This window comes from Aristolochia californica, unplaced genomic scaffold (assembly GCF_029961685.1).
Source record: "Aristolochia californica isolate CCGP_79_NKW_82.1479 unplaced genomic scaffold, dmAriCali1.0.hap1 SCAF_15, whole genome shotgun sequence".
Taxonomy (NCBI): Eukaryota; Viridiplantae; Streptophyta; class Magnoliopsida; order Piperales; family Aristolochiaceae; genus Aristolochia; species Aristolochia californica.
Genome location: NW_027181826.1, coordinates 21,991,442 through 21,997,441, shown reverse-complemented (window position 1 = coordinate 21,997,441; position 6,000 = coordinate 21,991,442).

Below are 6,000 nucleotides of genomic sequence, written 5' to 3'. Positions count from 1 at the left end.
TTGGACTGTCAAGAAAGGTGGAAATGCGTCCTCACAATTTGGTGCATGTTCTGTCAACTCACAGTTGTCGCCTTGTGGGGAAGAGCAACAAGCAGGTAAAGTTAGCACCTCTCAATCTGAGAGAGCTGACCTAACCCCACAACAGCTGGTGGACAGCAACTGTCAGAACTTACCGGTTCTCTCTCTTCAGTTGTCCATTCGCATCAGCAGGAACCATCCCAAACAGTACCCCCTCCCGTTACCTCTACTTCCAATATTGATATGGAAGCTTTTGGCCGTTCTCTACACCCCTCAAGTCTTCCACATCAGAATTACTCTTTACTGCACCAAATGCAAGTGATGAGGGATGCAGAGGCTGATCCAAATAGGAAAGGTGTCAAAAGACTTAAAGTGACCGATTCTGGTCTGATACTCAACAATCTATTGGTAAAACAGGTCAGCGTTTTATCTATGGATATGGGACAAGTGGTAGAGATGCTATGGACAATGATAGCTCATCTGATTCTAAAATGCTCTGCTTTGCATCGGAGGTAAAGGAAGATTAAAGTGGTAATACTTCTTCTCAGCCTCTGGTTGGAGGCATTTCAATGCAAGACTATACTGGTCATCTCGGTGTAGCAGCTTTTGGCGGAACTGGAATCCAGGCTCCTGTTAATCCACAGATGTTTAAGCAATATGGAACCTATAAAAATGGCCAGATCCTTGGTATGTATGATGGGTTGGACAGTTGAGGAGGAATGCTAAAATGGCTGCTCAACAATTCTTTTTTGGAGAGGCTCCGGAGAGCTTGCCTCCGACCTCATATTCTGTTGTAGCTGATCAAGCAAATGCTGGATCGACTGCAGTATCAGCAAGTGAGCATTTGCCTTCTTCCTTAGCTCCTCCAGTTGTTGACCATAGCTTGGCTATTGTGAGACCAAAAAAGCGCAAAAGCTCCATATCAGAACTTTTGACATGGCACAAAGAAGTAACAAACAGATTCGAGAGGCTTTAAACCATCAGGTGGTAATAAAGAATTGGCTTAATTGCATAAAAACTTGTGGTAGAATCGTTATTGCTATTCCCGTTCTCTGGAATCATTGGGTTTCTGCTTTTTAAGCATCTGATAGATAATTGGGTTAATCACAGTCAAGGCAGTTATTTGTTAGACTTCTCCTTCCTGTGGGGTGGTGTTCTTGGAAGCTAGATGCTTGCTTTCCTGTAAAGCAAGTTCCTGGTTTTTTTCCAAGGATCTTTTGTGAGGAAGTGATTGACTGTTCTACTGTGGAATTGGTTTGTAAATTATATAACTCTTTGTTTTTGCAGTGAAGCAGAATTGGATTGGGCTCAAGCTAAGAATCGACATGCTGAGAAGGTTGAAAGGATATTGATTTAATAGTGCATGTAATGTTTTATATCTTATGGACTTTGTAAGAGCTTCACTTATTGTTTCCTATTGCAGTTGGAAGATGAAGCAGAAATGTTTGAAGATGGACTATACATACCTCGTCCTAGGAGGGGGCTTATTTTGAACCCACAGCTGGTGCAGCAACTACTTCGCGCCTTACCAGCAGCAATTTTATCTGCAGATGCAACATCAGAATATGAGACTGACATTCTTTGCTGCTAGAGTAGCCTTAGGAGATGCTTGCAGTCTTGTATCTTCCTGAGGAAGTGATTCTTTTTTAAATTCTAACCATGAGAGCACGTCAGTACTGCTCCTACCTGATTGCAATATAAGCATTATCATACACATGGATTTCCAGCTTTAACTTTAGTTTATGGAAATGATGCAGGACATCTGAAAAGCAGAAGGAATCAGGAAGTTTAGGTGAAAGCTTTTTTGCAAATGTTGCTGAAGACTTCATCGGCAGAGCAAGGAAACTGGAAAGGGATTTGTTGAGCTGTGTGCTGAAAATCCTTCTTATACTTTTGTTTGTCTGTAAGCATCTCCTAGTCTACACCTTTGATACTTTTACTATCTATTATCTAGCCTGAGACTGGGTGTACTTTAGGTTATTTCCTTCTATTCTACTGGCCAGTGATTGGCTTCTTTGGTGATGATGCTACGAAAAGCCACATCAACCTGTTACATTTAATGGTTGGTTATAGTATGTCTGCCCATGAAGTTCTCTTTGATATTTTCTTTACCGATAACATTTAAGAGAACATTTTTGATGATTTTGCGCTTATAGTTGTTGGGGTTTCTAGTGTAAGTTTGCTGTGTTGTGACTTTTATCGTTGTGTCCAAAGCAAAAAGAATATTTATCCATAGATTTGTAAATCATGAAGCTTATCATCAGTTGTTTATTATATTATGCAAACAGTCCATTTACACTTTTTGGTAACAAAGGTCTTCTTCTTGACTGTCATGTTTTGTAAAGAAAAATAAAGTATGAAGAAAACTACTAATTTGTGCTAAAAGTGGTGATGTAAAAAGGGAGAAAATTAAAATCAATCAGGAATTAAGGACGAGCAGAGTCATCCACAGGAGGTCTTGCATGTTAGCACCCTTCATAGGAAGGAAGTGGCCGAGCAAAGTGCAATATGGGCCACAATAGTGATCTTCAGTCATTACATGAAGTTTTGATAGTTTTAAGAGAGTGATTCCTATTAAAAATGTCAATCACTTAAGAAAGGTGAACTAATTTTTTCTTGAAGTGATAGTCATGTGTTAGCCAGCTTCTTTTCATTATCATAATCTTTTATGAACCTCAATGAACTCTTAGCTGCTAACAAAGACATTTAGATTGTTTTTCATGGACATCGTAATCAACTAAATGCAATTTGCCAAGTTATAAATTCTTATTACTTTGGGTTTGACATTGTGAAAAGTGGTCGAACTGCCTTGTTGGTTTACCAAAATGTAATTATGAAATTCATCTACTAAACTCATTTCTTGGACTCAATTCCTTTCAATTTGGAAAATGAAAATAATTGATTTCAAGGATATTTTGAACTGGTCAAACTTCCTCTAGAGAGACTCCATTTGGATTTTGTTGGTAATAACACAATTTTTCACCTATGATAGACCTATGAAGGGAAAAGTGCTCTATTGATATCAAATAAAAGTTATACTGAAAGTGAAGATCCTGATTTCTAAGGAAAATTGGTCTGTGTGAGTTTCCTTGTGGGTGTTTGTCGGATGTGCTTCTTTCAATTCACTGGAGCAAGCAATATAAGCAATATATTTTTTGAATTCACTAGGATCGTGTTGGTGTTCTGTGTGAGGTTTTGTATTAAGTTTCACTGGATGAAAGGGTGTGGCATATGTGTGTGATCAATATTCAAAAACGAAAAAAAAAAAAAAAATGCTAGCCCAAAGCAGTTCTAATCTTTTAGAGAGAGTGTTGAGATCTTCCTTACCATCGTTAGTGGGGGAAACTGTAATTACTTCTTTTATTTCTAATATATTTTTTTTCTTGATGAAGAAGGTGCGACCAATCTTTCTACCATTTCACTGGACTACATTGGAAATTACCGTCATCCCATATTTTTCTTAATTCTTTTCTTTATTTGAATTATCTGAGTTTCGTTTTCTTAATTCTCTTGATCAAGGATTTTTTTGCTCTCTCATTCCTTTTAGCTTTCGTCCATGGAGGTCTCCCCATTCCTTGTTTTTTTTATAATATATGTTCTTGGGATCTCTCCATTCACTTTCTTTCGATTTTCTTCCCTTTCTTCGTTTACTTCTTCTTTTTTCAATCTAGTTCTTTTTTTGTTTTTTCCCCGGTGCGAGATGGAGCTTGAGTGCTTTGTTTCTTTCTTCCCTCCCTTGTTCTCTTCCTAGGTACAATGATGAAAAAGGGAAAGAAAGGGGAGGCCATCTTGTCCAAGTGATTGGCAATGGCTTAGGAGTTTTAATCGACCCATAAATAATTAATAAAAAAGTCAAGTAAAAGTTATAAAATTTAAATTTATCAAAATATTTTATTAATGAAAATTATATCCGCATTTTCTATTATACATACTAACAAAAAAAAGTCCTATACATTGTATTTTTTACTGCGAACACTAACACAAAAAGTACACGTTTGCGCGGTCCTACCAATTCTACTCTACTAATTTTCTTGTGTGAAACTATTAGTTGGAAACTTAACCTAACAAAAGTTAAATTATACTCTTTTTCTCCTTTTAACTTTAGATGAATATAATAAAAGGTGAGGGATCCCAAGTTCCCAACCCTCCTTAGAGTACTCTAGCACCAATGAAAAGAAATTAAAGTGAGGGAAGGAAAATTTCTTTTGCCTTTAAAAAAAATGGAAAAGAGTTGAGTTGAGCTCAAGTAAAGCTTGCTAATCGGTACAAGTCATCAGGCTCAATCATGATCGAAACCTGCTCGCGAAAGTGGATCTCGCTCTCATCTCACTGCTCTCGGTCTTCCATCTCTCTCAAGCTCTTGCTCATTATTAATTCGGTTCATTATCAAGCATTTTTGTTCAATTATTCTATTTTTACCATCAATTAAGCTAATAAATTTGTTTTTTGTGGAAATATATTATTAATTTATACTACGTAAAATCTATCTGATGTTATTAATAAAATATTATATTATATTTATTTATAATATTCATTCTATTTTACTAAATTAAATTAGTGATTTAAGAGGTAATCAAAATATTTTTAAAGTAAACAATTGATCAAGTTTTTTTTTAATTATTCAAATTTTATCATTAAATAAACTACTGATTTTTAATTTTGTGGATATAATATATTAATTGATTTATTATATTTATTATTTTTATTACTATATTAAATTAGTTATTTAAGAGTGGTAATTAAAATATTGTTAAAGTAAGTAATTGATCATGTATTTTTGTTTAATTATTTCACTTTTTATCACTATTTAAACTAACGATTTTTAATTTATACAACATAAAAATTATCTTGTGTTTTTAATAAAATATTTTTTTATTATATTAATTATTTTTATAACTATATTAAATTAGTGATTTAAGAGTGGCAATTAAAATATTGTTAAAGTAAACAATTTGATCATGTATTTTTGTTTTATTATTTTATTTTTTACATTAATTAAACTAATAATTTTATATTTTTTGGAGATATAATATTAATTTATACTACGTAAAATATATCTCATGTTATTAATAAAATAAAATATTATATTTTTTATTATATTCATTTATATTTTTATAATTAATTAGTGTACCAATTAATTGTCATACGTAATTATTGTATTAATTTAGACTAAACAACAATCTATCTTAATTTATTAATATAATATCTTATTTAATTCATTAGTATATTAATATATTTTAATACTACATTAAATTACTTGTTAGGGTAGTAACCATGGTTGTTTTGGTTAATTATTTGTTTAGGTATATTATAAAAAAATAACTCGTTCTCCTATTACACTACAATTTTCATTTTGGGCACTAACACAGGAAAGTGTTTTCCAATCACTTTACATCTACCATATTAACACAGAAGTGACTCACTTTCACTTTCACTTTTACTTTTACTTTCACCTACACTAGGTACATGCATTAACCTCCCCCCCCCCCCCCCCCCGTAAGAGTGATGTAAACCATTAAATTATTTGCACTCACCATCTTTATACCTCAACTAACCAAACACCTTTTAACTGATTCAAAAGATGATTACAAACACTTTATGTAAAATAATCTTAATATTTAAATTATTTTTATTTGTAGATATTAGAATTTTCTCTTAGATTCCATCTTTCACTGAGAACTGTTTACATTTATCTCTCTATAAACTCTTCACTCAAGAAAAATACTACCTAGTTACCAATTCCTTTATTAATAATTAATTTAAATTATTATAAAGAAATAAACATAACCACATAAAAGATATCCCTTGCCCCCTCAAAGTAGGGGAGATCATCATGTATGGATACATAGTATTATTAAACAGACATGGTGGAAGTTTCGAGTATCTGCCACTACTAACTGGAGTTATGCATTCTATGGCCAAATTAGGATAACCCTTTCCTGTTTGTTCAACTCAAGCAGTTTGCAGGAAAAAATTTACTCA